The following is a 13917-nucleotide window of genomic DNA, read 5'->3' as shown; positions in this document are numbered from 1 at the left end:
GGGTGGGAGGGAGGAGGTGAAGTAGAAGAATGAAATTGGAAGGGGAGCCTGGCGTAATTCAGGACCGATCACAACTCACAAACAAGCCACTTACTTGGGCCAGTTTGCCCAAGCCTTTAAATTAATTACGATAACAATACAAGTTGTTGCTCCTGTTTTTGTTTAGGAGAGTTGAAAGAGTCACACTCCTCCCACACCCCAAGTTACATCAAAAACTTGGGCATCATGTCCTCTCTGGGCCCTCCAAGTAGTCAGGCATTCTATGATCTCTTTCCCAGTCTTTGTGGTGGGGGATTGATTTGTTCTTTCTGGGTCCCTGCTTATTCCAAGTTTTTTTGCGGGGTGTATTTTTTGTTGTTATGACTGAATAGGGTGTCTGGTGCCTGCTCTGTGTGCCTTTCATCTGAAGATCTCCAAGCACTTAACTATAAGTTACTGGGCTTCACAAACACTGAGACACATCCGTATAATTAGTCAGGATTTATGAGTTACAAGCCACTGGATGAGCTCAAGGTCCTGGGGTAAGTTAAGAGTGAGGTCCTCTTACAAAACAAAATAAAAGACTTGAAAAAAAGAAGAAGAGAAAAGAGAAGAAGAAGAAGAAGAAGAAGAAGAAGAAGAAGAAGAAGAAGAAGAAGAAGAAGAAGAAGAAAGGAGGAGGAGGAGGAGGAGGAGGACGAGGACGAGGACGAGGACTGAGGCCTGTTCAGAAATCCAAGTCCCAAGTGTTCTTGGTTTATGTCTTACACCCAGAGTAAATGCAAGGGAGAAAACTCAGTCTCAGTCTCAGTCTTAGTCTCAGTCTCAGCTAGGGCTGAAAATAATAACTTCCATGGGTTATTATTGGGTGCTAACAATTATGTGTTTAAACTATGCTGAGGTTTTCTGTTTAATACAATAATAGCCTTATATAATAACCCTTCCCTCATTTTACATATGATGAAGACTGAGGCACAGAATATTAAGTGAATTAACTGATTTGCCTAGGGTCATCCTACTAGTAAATGGTAGAATCAGGATTCAAGCATAAGTTGCCAGTACACCATAGTAGTAGTAGTAGATACACCATACTCCCACCCCAGAAACTCCTGGTATATGATACTAAATTCCATTGTTCACTGTTAGGGGCAGACATAGAATAGTGTGGACTAACTATAATTATAAGAAATATTAATCATGTTCTGTTAACCGTGATTGTTCTATCCTGATTAGAGAAAGCACATTCTAACCTGGCTGAAAGTTGTAGACCCCAGACATGGTAGTTTACATCAGCCTTTTCTGAGAACTACCTATACAATCTGGTCCTGGAGATACCTGCCATTTGCGACCCCCAGCCCACACTGCCTGGCTCAAGCAGTGACAGGCATCCCAGACCCATTGGTTGCCCAGTTTCAGAACTGAACTGTGTTGTTAATCAGGGAACAAATGTTCACTGAATATTTATGTGCAAGGCATAAGGTTGGAACAGATTCATTTGACAAATACGTGTCAGGTACTATGCTAGGTATTCATTATATTTTGTTGAAAGGATGAAAGTATAGATAGTTGAAGGATGGATTGGATTTGGATAGTTTGGCAGGACAAGGACTATGAAGGATGAAGCAGGTTGAAGCAAATTCAGATGTGGGAATGTGTAATGTTTACTAGAGTCTTAAGAGATCACTTGAGAACAGCACATCAATTTTAACTTTTTTCCTCCTAAATTCAGATTATTGGTAATTGCTGCCTGAAATATTATGTTGAAAAGGTTCACTTAACCAAATAACTCAATGTCTATTGAATTCTGGGATTAATTAGTAATGTCTGTCACGTAATTCAGATAGAAGATGGCAGTCGTAATAGGTTGACTTATTGTTTGAAATAATTTCCTTCCTTGCCCATTGCTATTGTAACTTGCAGTATCTCATTTCACTGACTTTGGACTTGATTGTGTTTCATACCTTGGCCAATGGGATGTGAATAAATGGGACTCATGCCATGTTTGAGCATGTGAGTTTCCATTTTTCTTGTTCTTGTTTGCCACCAGAATGGGTGTGTTCCTCAGGAGACTGGTTCCCTCTACCTGTGTCCTGAAATCAGAAGACCCATAGGACAGAGCGGGAGCCTGCTCACAACATACTTAATAAGTCATAAGTAAATCTTTGCTGCTATAAGCCACTGAGATTTTTGGGATTGGTTGTTACTACAGCAAAGCTGACTAATAATCGTACCTGGAAAATGGTATCAAGTTTGAAAGGTAAATGGTATCAACTTTGAAAGATCAAGTTTGAAAGATAAATATAAGACAGAGTGCGGAGCATCTTGAATGCCAGAGCCTGGCTATGTATTCATCAAATTTCTTTACTTCTTTTTCTTAGACATATACCTGGCCCACATTTTTCGGTTTCTCTTTAAGTAATTTGTTTCACTTCCAGGCTTGGCCCATGAAAACCTCTCAAGAGAGATCCTTCATGTTCTTTCCTTTCTGGCTTGATGCCTATGACCTTAAGTACAGTGACCTTATGTTAAAGATGGCCACATGTTAAAGATGATGGGGCCACAGGTTGGAAGGAATCTGGCTCCCTTAATCACCACTGGGCAGAGAACTATCTGCTAATCACCAACATGCGTTTGGGACTTCACCTAACCAATAATTATTTCTACTTGCTACACCACTAGAATTTTGGGCTTTATGTTTTATAGTAAATAGTGTTTTATCTTTAAAATAATTTATTTTTGTTTATTGATTTGAGAAAGAGAGGGAGGGAGAGAGAGAGAGAGAAAGAGAAAGAGAGGGAGAGAAAGAGAGAAATATTGACTTTGCTGTTCCACTTATTTATGCAGCCATTGGTTAACCCTTGTATGTGCCTTGACTGGGGATTGAATCTGCAGCCTTGGTGTAGCGGGATGATGCTTTAACAACTGAGCTTACCTGGCCAGAGCATTAGTATTTCATTAACCAATACATCATGTTAAAGGGTTTGGACTTGATTTCCATTAGGAATAGTAAGTTAGCCACTGACGATTTTTTTTTTTTTAAACACAGGGAATCATACTGTGAAGACTGTTGGGAGTGACAGTTATAGGGATAAAAAAAAAAAAAATACTCCTGAGTGAGGCTGTGAGATCTTGAACTGTGGAATTTTTAGAAGACAGGCTAACCCCTGACCGTGGCTGGGAGAAGATTGATAAGGCTGTTAAGAGTTTGTGGAAGGAGCTGCTGCAAAATGAATCCTATTTCCTGAAGTTTAAAGTCTTTTCTCTTTTGTAAAATTCTTAACTCCGGTATTTCTTCATCTAGCCCTGTGCCTGATGCATAATAAACTTTGAATGGAAGCTGGTCCTGGACTCTTGGAAAGCTTTGAGGAGCTACCACTGTGAGATGGCTCTTTCACCTATCGCATCATCACAATCACTATGCAATGTGCTATTAGATTTTACAGATGAAGAAACTGAAACTCTAAGACTAACTCACCCAAGGTCTCTCAGAACAATCTCCTTGTACAACCCATATCTCTTCCAATATAACAAGATGCTTCTCAAAAAATCATAATGGCTGGTATTACGGAGTGGCTGTCATGTACCAGGCTCAGTTGGGTGCTGTACAAACATAACAGAAGCAGCTGGCGTATCAGTTATTGTAGGCTGTTACTTAGTGTTTCCAAACTCTGAACTCGGTGGGAAGTAGGTGTTGGAGTCTGCTGAGGCTGCCATAACAAAACACCATGGGCTAGGTGACACAAACAACAGGAATTTATTTCTCACATTTCTGGAGGCTTGGAAATTCAAAATCAAGATGCTGGCTGATCTGGTTTCTTCCTGAGGACCTGCTTCCTCACATGGGGGAGAGTGAGGAAAAGCAACATCTCTGGTCTCTCTTTTTTCTTTTTCTTTGAATGTTTACTCAGCAGTCAGACAGTGACATACTCCATGCCCCGGGCTTGCCTCCGCTGAGCATGGGAGGCTGGGGTTGAGAGGATGCCTACAAACCCAACAAAGAGTAGAGTGAAGGGCTTGGCAAGGTGCCCATTCCTCTCCTTGGCCTGGCTGCCTCAGAACTCAGGGAGGCCCAGAACTAAGCACTCCCTTCCGGATTAGATGAGGCCAGCTGGTCTTCGGATATCCCAGGAAGAGGTGGCGGCGGCAGCGGCATGAGGGATTCCTCTAACTCCACACACAGGTCATCTGTACTGGATTAGATGTCCATTTCAAATTGTGTGCCAGCGAGTATCTCTTACACTGTCTCCTTCTGTTCCTTCAGCTCCTCCAGCTGAGAGGGTGGGGCTGTTGAGGAGTTTTGACTCTAGGGAGGCAGCAGTGGGGTGTCCAGGCAGTGGGTGAGTTCTTGTACTCCAGCAGGAACTTTCTGTCGTAAATGATCCTGGTTCCTCCAGGGTAGTGGCATATAGCATGTGTGTGTATCCCGTCCGTCCGTGTGTCTCCCCCCACCCCCCCCCCTCCCCCCGGTCCCGCATGGAGTGCAGCAGAGTCTGAGGCGGACTCCATCAACTACATGTGGTCGCAACCACAACACCAAGTGGACGTCCTGGTCTCTTCCTATAAGGGCACCAATTCTATCATGATGGTCCCATCCTCATGTTCTCATTTAACCCTCATTACCTTCCAAATGTATTATCTCCAAATATCATCACATTGCACAGATTTTGGGTGGGCACACACATTCAGTCCATAGCAATAAGAAAAATATTAACATAATTTTAGGGCAAATTCTAATTTTTTTGGACTTCTCTTTAGGGCCCTGTCCCTTTTTTTTGTCCTCTTAGTTCTTTGGCTCCGTGGGCTGGTGGAAGTGTGGTTTATGGTTCTCCATGGTATTCAGGTCCTGTATACCTGTAGCTCCTGCTTCACTCCATAGACCCACAATCCCACTCTAATCTCAAAGTGTTCAGTTTGCTTTAGTATCCATTTATTCGTATTCATTCATTCGTATTATTTATTAAACATTTTCTAAAATTACATTTATTGGGGTAACACTGGTTAATAAAATTATATAAATTTCTAGCATACAATTCTATAATTATCATCTGTATATTTCATTGTGTGCTCCCCACCCAAAGTCAAGTCTCCTTCTGACATCATACATTTGACCCCTTTATCTTCTTCAACCTACCTCCAGGCCCCTCAAAAGATTTTTAATAAGCATTTTGTGTCAATTGCTGAAATAATAGCCAATGACATTTGTAGCTTTCTGTTTTAAAAGGCCTTTGACATATTTTTGTTGTTAATCTTCACCCAAGGATATCTTTTCCACTGATTTTTAGAGAGACTGGAAGGGAGGGAGGAAGGGGAGAAAAAGAGAAACATTGATGTGGGAAAGACACATTGATTGGGACATGTCTGGACTGGGCCTGTCTGGACTGGGCCTGGGGATTGAACCTGTAACCCAGGAGTTGTGCCTGTGACCGGGAATTGAACTTGTGACCCTTTGAGGCATGGGCCAATGCTCTAACCACTGAGTAACTGGCCAGGGCACCTTTTACATTTTTGCACTCACTTGATTCTCACAAGCAATACTATGAAGTGGATCATATTGGTGTTATATTTGGACCCTCAAGTAAAGGGTCCAAATGAAGAATTTCTTACTCCTGCCCAGCTGGCATGGCTCTGTGGCTGAGCATTAACCTATGAACCAAAAGGTCACTGTTCAATTTCTGGTCAGAGCACATGTCAGGGTTGCAGGCTTGATCCCCACTGTGGAGCATGCAGGAAGTAGCTGATCAATGATACTCTTTCATCATGGATGTTTCTATCTCTCCCCTCTCCCTTCCTCTCTGAAATCAATGACAGTATATAAAAAGGGGGGGAAAAGGAAGTTAAAAAAGAATATCTGGCTCCTAAGTGTTCTCCTCTGTCCTCTATATCCATCACAGTCCAAATTCTACAGTGCCTCAAGCCTGGTTTCTTGCCATTTGAGTCTTACTACTTTGAATTATGCATTAGTTAGAGTAGATACAACAGCTGCAACAGACAACCCCCAGATCTCAGTGAAGTACCATGAAATATTTGTGTGTTATGTACAGAAGCTCAGTGTGAATATTTGGGGACAAGGAACCCAGATCTGTTCATGCTGTGGCTTCAGGTTGCTTGGGGGTCATCCTGCCAGGAGAAGGGAAGAGCAAAGGGGTGGAGAAGGCACAACCATCCTTAATTTTCTCAGCTTGGAAGTAACATACACTTCCGTTCACCTTCCATTGGTTATCACCAGTTACCTAAGACCTCACCCCGTTGCAAAGGGGCTGGAGATTGAGTTAGTCATGTGCCCATGCCACTTTCTATCAATACGGAGTTGAGTCAATATTCTAGAGTTCATAGAGTTGTCCTGGGAGAAAAGATGCCTCTGATGAGAACGATTCGGATCTGCCCCTGCGTCCATTCCTCTACTTGCCTCTCATTCCTCTATCAGGATTCATGAAGCACCAACGTTGTGAACCACTCATCGTCACAGATCTCTTGGCTGAATAACAGATTGGAGCTCAGACAGCTAAAATGTTGGTAAGGCACCAGGCCACAAGCTGATTGGTGATGGAAGTGGTCTTTTTCCCCTAGAGAAAGTGTATTCCAATCGTTTTTCTTTATTTTTATATTGTATCAAAAAGTTTGGAAATTTGTACACTGGGACAAAATACTCAGAGCTATGGTGTAGTCATACTTTTAGTAGTTGATTTCGTGAACTTACAATTCACCTTTCAAAATACTTCACTCTGCTGAAACTGGTTTGGCTCAGTGGATAGAGCATCGGCCTGCAGATTGAAAGGTCCCAGGTTCCATTCTGGTCTAGGGCATGTGCATTGGTTGCGGGCATATCCCCAGTAGGGGGTGTGCAGGAGGCCTCTGATCGATGTTTCTCTCTCATCGATGTTTCTAACTCTCTATCCCTCTTCCTCTCTGTAAAAAATCAATAAAATATATTTAAAAAACAAAATACTGTACTCTGGGAAGCTGTGTGGGTGGGCATGTCTCCGAAGCTTCCAGGTCTCCGGTGTCTTGGGCACGGAGAAGCAATAAGAGCACCAGAGCCTGGGAAAGCAGGAAGAGGACAGCTCAGTCATCTTGCTGAGAAATGACTTGCATCTGCGAGAGAGAAGGAAGTGATGTACCCTGGAGATATTTAGGAGGTAGCATGGGCAGGGTAGGGAAGGATGAAGGAGAAGAAAGCAGGACTTTTTTTTTTTTTTTTTTTAATAATTTTGATGCCTGTGAATGTGTGGCCCAAAAAAAGTAAAAATGTTTCACTTTTTTTTTTTTTTTTTTTAAGTGACAACAAAGCCACCTAATGAGTGCAGCTGACTACCTTCTTCCAACCCCAACCCAGGGAGAAATAAAATTATGTCTGACCCCAGGTTCCTGCCTTCATGGATGGGGACCTTGGCAGAAGAAGCAGATTTGGGGGTGGGGCAAGTTGTTCTACTTTGGGACATAGACAGTTTGAAGTACTTCTCAGTCTCCAGAAAGCCATTCCTTGCACTGTGGGACTCAGCTTTTCTAGTTATCTTTCTGCAGCTCTAAATTTTCTCTTAAAGGAGAAGATGGAAGGTAGTTCAGAAATTCAGGTGCTGGGAGAAACACAATAGCCAGTCATAGATGCAGATAATTAGATGTGTGTGTGTGTGTGTGTGTGCGCGTGCGTGCGCGCACAGGCGGCAGGGTTGAGATTGCAAAGACAATGAACATTCATCTGCATTGGGCATAACACTTGCAAAGTAAACATAAAAATGCAAGGAGACACCCCAAGTCTCAGCCCCTGTCCTAAATGAGGAATCATCCTTCTCTTCTCTGGCTGGACCCAGAACCTTTAGCTTATACTGTGTAAGGTTGGGGTGGTCCTACTTGAAAAGAAATAACAGGTTGGCCTCTCTGTGCCAGTTCGGGGTGACTTCCCCTTGTGCCTGGCTCAGAGTTGGGGGAAGGGAGAGGCTGCGAAGAGGCCAGCGTGGGGGCAGAGATTGGCTTCGTTTGGTCTCAGAGGATGTCCTGTGTGTATCTATTTGGGCCGCTCTTTCTATCTCTTTTCCCTCACAGATTGTGTGGCATTCTGGAGGGTGGAGTGCCTGGGCACCTCTCCCACTACTTCCCGCCCCAATCTGGCCCTGGGCACAAGCCACATGGTGCTGGCCGTCAGCCTGGCCTCTTGCCCATCCATTATAGCCTCAGCTGCCAGGCTGGCACAGGTATCAAAAGGAACTTCTGCGAGGCCCTGCCCTCCCCCAATTCTGTTCCTGGGGCTGAAGTGATGGAGAATCAGATGGAGAGAGCACACTCTGGGTGGGGAACCAATGCTCACATACACCCCTTGATGGTGGAAGGGGTGTCTGTGCCTCGGGGGGGGGGGGAGGACTGCCAAGGAGCTGGGCTGCAGGCCATGGAGGAGGCACCTTAGCATGTGGGTGGGCTGGGGACGGTGCTGGGAGGAGACCACGGCGATCGCTATAGTGTCAAGGAGGACTCCCTGCTAGCTCCTCGATGCTTCCTCCTCTCCCTCCATGTTTGTGCAAAGCATGTAGACTTGTGCATGCTTCCTACTTGTGGGCATATCCCCAGGTGTGTGCAAGGCTCTGAGACTGTGTGTGTGTATGTGGGGGACTTTAGCTATGCCCAGGCAATAGCAAGGTAAACCTGGGGTGAATATTGCATGTCAGGGCATATGACTCTATCCTGCATGTGAATGACATCTATGAGCCTGCTGTAGGGGACAGGAGAAGTCCAGGCATGGCTGAGGCATGGGACCTTTCAGTCCCTTGGTATGGATTAACCGCATTTGCTCTGTGGGGCATGTGAGTACCATATCAGTGGCCCCTGGTTGGGGAAGACATACGCCCGTATTCCTGAGAGCAGTGGCCTGGGCTGGATGTAGGCTGCCTCTATGTCCGGGTAGTGAGGGGTGGTCTCGGTGAGTGGGGTGTCCGTGGGGAGTGCTGGTCATGTCTTGCCTTTACAGCCATGTGACTTGCATGTTCAAATATGTGACTCCCCTGGAGAGATGTTGGGTGATGAGGGGGTGGGAAGCCTGAAAAAGATGGAGAATTTATGAGCTGCTTTTGTCGGGAGACAGTCGTAATGAAGAAAATTCAATTTTCTGCAGCTCGGAGAGTCAATATGTTAAATCTCGGAGAAGCTGTGGATTGACAGCGGAATGGCAAAGTCAATGGGACGTGCGTGGCGGGGAAGGCGTCTGTCTGTGTCTGCAGTGAGGCTGCCTCCTCTCTGTACCCTTGAACTGCAGCTGGGGGACAGGATGGACAGACACCCGAGTTCCCAGAACCGCCCCTAGAGCAGCCTGTCTCCCTTCCAGCTTCTCCTCGGTGGCCATCTTCTCTTGCCTCGGGCTTATAGGGTGAAAGGGCCTCCTTAGGAAGTCCCGCTGTCTAACCAGCACTCCTCCTGCTGCAGTTACTGATGTCAGAGTGGCCATCTACAGCCCAAAGTGATTAGTAGGAAAACTTTCTTTTCTTTCTAAGTTATTTTTCCTTCCAACTCTTCCCTCAGCGGCTCCATGCTGGCCTTCTGTTTCCCAATCCCGCCCACCCCCCGCCCCCAACACAGACACCAGTCTCTGTCTCCCTCCACCTCCGGTTCTGTGAGGCAGGAGCACGGGTGTGGGGTGGATGTGGGGAGCGAAGCTGGGGATTCCTCTGTGAGCCAGTGTCACCGGGAGCCGTGATTAACCGAGCTGCCGGCTGTGTAATTGGTGTGTGGCCCGTCCCAGGGGGTCTGGTGTGTTAACAGCGGGTCCCTGTGGTGAGGAACAAGCTCGTGCCCATGGCTGGTTGCACACGCTAATTAATTAGCGCTCCTCTGGTGCTAAGGAACGAGGAGGAAATGGGGTGGATGACGGTGGGGTGTCTCACCGCCTGAGAGCCCAGCTTTTCAGAGCCCAGAGGCCACCCCGCGTTCTGCCGGAATGGGGGCATCCAGGCTAGTGTGCAGGGCGAGGGGTCCAAGATCTGGGAGCCTGCTAAAGAGTGTGGGGGGCACAGTGGCCTGGGCTCTTGGTGGTAGGTGTGCTGGGGGCCAGGCCGGGCTGTGGGTGGAGGTGGGTGGAGGGGAGGCGCAGGGCCTGCCTGACAGGGGCCTCTTTCCAGGAGCCCAGAGGCAGAGTGGCATGGGGAGAAGGCATTTCAGATTCTTCCCGTCTCATTCCGGCCTCTTCAGCTCTCCCTCATGTCACAAAATCAGCTTTTCCATCAGCTATTTCACACTTATTACACACGCACTGTGTACACAGAGCTCCAAAGTGTGCCACAGCCACTGTCACTGTACTACTCACCGCCTGCCCTCACCGCCCTGCAGATACCCAGGCCCCGCAGCTCCTGGGTTGATTTCTTCTGAAGCCTGGGGATCCGGAGCCCAGGTATCCGGAAGAAATGCCTGGGGAATCTGAAGACGCTGGGGCGGGGGGCGGGGGGGGGGGGGAGAAGGTTGGGACAGAGCCCCGCAATCTCCCAGGACAATGTGATCACCCATAGCAGCAAGAAAGATTAAGGTGAGAGGAGAGGAAGAACTTCCAGCGAGCAGACAGCTCTCCTTGTTTCCAGAAATCCTGCGCCGGAAACGGGAAGGGACGGGGAGGAAAAGGGACCTTAGGGAAGGCTCTCCCCGGTCGGTTGGGATTCAGCGAGGTGTGCCAGGGGGAGGGGAGATGAAATAGAGGAAACGGACGAAGGTGAGGCTGCAGCGGGAATGCGCGGCTTCCGTGTGGAGGCACGAGGCCCATTCCTGCATACGGTAATTGCTAAATTACCCGCCATCTGCTCGACTCGCGGACATAAATTATCTGCAGGAGAAAAGGCGCAGGGGCTGCGCCTGCCTCTCTCTCCCCCAAACCCGCGCTAGGAGCTGCGGGGGCGGCTTCTCTCCAGCTGGCGTGGGGGTGGGCGTGGGGGTGGAGGGACGACCTGATGGGGAACAGTCACCATGGGCCTCCGTCCTCTTTTGAAGAGGAGGGGCTTGGGGTGACCCAGACACTGGGCCCAGCGCTGCCAAAGGTCCCTCCGGGCCTGGGGGGCGGCGCTTCCCTAAGGTGTGAATGTATTCAGGTTCTCCCCTGATCACCCTCTTCCTCGCCCCTCCCTCCCGCCCGCCACTTTGCTTGTGGGGAGATGATCCGAGCTCTCCATAACACCCCCCTGGTCTGCCAGAGAAAGAGCGGGAGGTGGGCAGGCAGAGGGGAGAAGAGGGGCAAACCTCCTCCTTTCGTTCTGCTCTGAGCCCTGCCACCCCCCATGCCCTGAGGGGGGGGGGGAAGAGCGGTGAGAGCAGGTGCAGGAAGGATGACTTGAAATGGGGGAAATGGTAAGAGGCAGCAGGTTGAGGAGCCGGAGGTCATGGGACAGTGGAGGCCACTGGGAGGTGGTGGGCTTGGGGTTGGGGCGCGGTGGGCAAGAGAAAGAGGGGGCCAGGCTGCAGGGGGCACAGAGGGGAGGTGGCAGGGTGAGGGGTCAGAGGGACGGGGTGGGCAGGCGGGGAGGCGGGCGATCCAGGGGCAGCAGTGCTAGGTGGGGACTCGGAGGCGGTCAGCCGGCTCTGCAGGGGAAGGGTCCGAGTGGGGGAAGGGTGACAGGCTGCAGCTCCGAAGCCAGGCAGGCCCTGCGGGGAATGCAGGCAGCAGAGGCTGGTGCAGGGAAAGCTAGGGTGATTGTGGTCCTCGGAGGACCCAGGGGCTGAGGGTGAGACTCTCAGAGCACCTTCCACTGAGGCCGAGGCCTGGCCGCGGGGCAGACCTGAGGGGCCGCCTGGGCCGCAGGGCTGGAGGTGCGGCCCCGCTCGCCCCCTCCCCACCCCAGCGCCGGGCACCGGCAGGCGGGCCGGCCCGGCCGGGGTGGAGGGGGGCGGCCGGGGCCGCTTCCCCGTCCTGAGCGCGGAGCCGGCGGTTCCTTCCGCGCTTGTTTAGTATTCATGGGGCGCTGCGATCTCTCCCACATCTGCTTAGCACAGCAAGTCCTGTCATATAACTGTCTCCCGCACTGTCTGTCCATAAAGAATGTCTCGGAATTGGTGTAATTCAGAGAAATTAATGACGACTTTCCGCGGGACGGCTCCCCGGGGGATGATTAACACTTCATCGTCCATCTGATGCGGGCCCGGCGCTCCGCCGCGCGCATTTGGGCCGCGGCCAGCGCATTAGAGGTTATTACGGAAAACGCGGCCTGCACACGGCGGCCGGCGAGGGGCATGCGGGACTGGGAGGGGGAGGTGGCGGGGTTGGGGGGTGGGATGGAGCCGGCCGAGCCGAGGATCAAGTTTCCCCGGGGTGTGCTGCCGCACCTGGGGGTCTGAGGCCCAGGGAGACGGGTGTCTGCTTCGGCCACTCAGGGCAGGGAGGGTGCTGGGGAGACGCTCAGCACAGAGGCTGGGAAGGGGAAGGGTCGCTCGCCACCAGTGGACGCATTGCTGAGGGAGGCCTTCCCGGCCTATGAATCCTCACGGGATGATGGGTTTTATTGCCCACCTCCTTTACAGGCGGTGAAACCGAGGTTCAGAGAGGTTGTGTAAGGTGCCCAAGGTAACAGCGTAAGAAGCAAAGGCTATGTGTTAATTTTAAAAAAGAAAAAGCAGCCGAAACTGGTTTAGCTCAGAGGATAGAGCGTTGGTCTGTGGACAGAAAGGTCTCAGGTCCAATTCTGGTCGAGGGCATGTATATTGGTTGCCGGCACATCCCCAGTAGGGGGTGTGCAGGAGGCAGCTGGTCAATGTTTTCTCTCATCATGGATGTTTCTAGTTCTCTATCCCTCTCCCTTCCTCTCTGTAAAAAAAAATCAATAAAATATATTTTAAAAAAAATAAAAAGCAAATTCAGGATTTTAACTCAGGTATTTGACTCCTGAACTGTTGCTCTTTCCACCACGCCACTGGGCAAAGGTCTAATTCTTTTATGCATCTGCCTCAGCTTCCGGCACAAAGTTGGGTGTGTGCACGTGGGGGGGGGGGGAGGGGGATGGCAGGAGGTAGGTACTAAAAAATCTTTGTTGTATGAAATGTCTTTGCAGGTTCCACTCCATGGTGTGGGCCAGAATCCTAGAGAAAGGGAACAGAGCAAAGGAGTTCCGATTTGGGCCAGGAGACTGGAGAGCGGTTTCTTGTGGGTTTCCATGTCTCCCCTGGGCCTCTAGAATCCGGAGGACTGGGCTCCTGATCCTTTGTCAGAAGAAAGGAAGACATGAATGTGTGTGTGTGTGCACAAGTGTGTCTGATGAGTGTGTAAGTTTGTGGGTATATGCCTGCCTGCAAATGTATGCATTTCTGAGTATGTGTCTTTGTGCTGCCTATGTGTGAGAATGTTTGTGATGTATCGGTGTGTGCACATGTGTGTACTTTGAGCAAATGCACCTGTGTGTATGAGTGTGTGCATCTATCTGCATGTGTACAGGTGAATGTGTGCATTTGTGCATGTGTGTGTGGTGTCCCAGGGGAGCCTGAAGACCCATAGCTGAAGATACCTTTGACTTGACTTGTCCAAATCTCTAGCAGGCTCCAGGCTGTGGCGTGCAGTGGTGCATATCTGTGTAGGGTGTGGGGGGTGAGGTAGCCTGAGCAGTGGGTGCCTCTGGCCTGCCAGGCACAGGGGGGTGGTGTCCACTTCCTGGGTCCTGAGACCTCCACTCAGGACTTCATGGGCCCTGCTCTGCTTGGAGAGGGCCATGGGGGGTGGGCCGGGCTGAGAGGGTGTCACACAGAGGGGGGCCGTGCCTGCTCTCCTCTCCCCTCCCCCACCCCAGGTTTTGGAACAATCTTCTAACCAGGCTGTGATTTCTTATTCTAGGCTAAACCACTCTGCCCTAGGGTGGTAGAGTCCCCAGAAATCTTTGTGTGCAAACTTCTGACTCTGGGGGACCAAACCCAGAGTGAAAACGGCTCTCCTTATTTATTTATTTTTTAAAATACATTTTATTGGCTTTTTTTTTTTTTTTTTTTTTTTTTACA

This window comes from Pipistrellus hanaki (genome assembly GCF_964339955.1).
Source record: "Pipistrellus hanaki genome assembly, chromosome: 3".
Taxonomy (NCBI): Eukaryota; Metazoa; Chordata; class Mammalia; order Chiroptera; family Vespertilionidae; genus Pipistrellus; species Pipistrellus hanaki.
Note: the sequence above shows the minus strand (reverse complement) of the source record.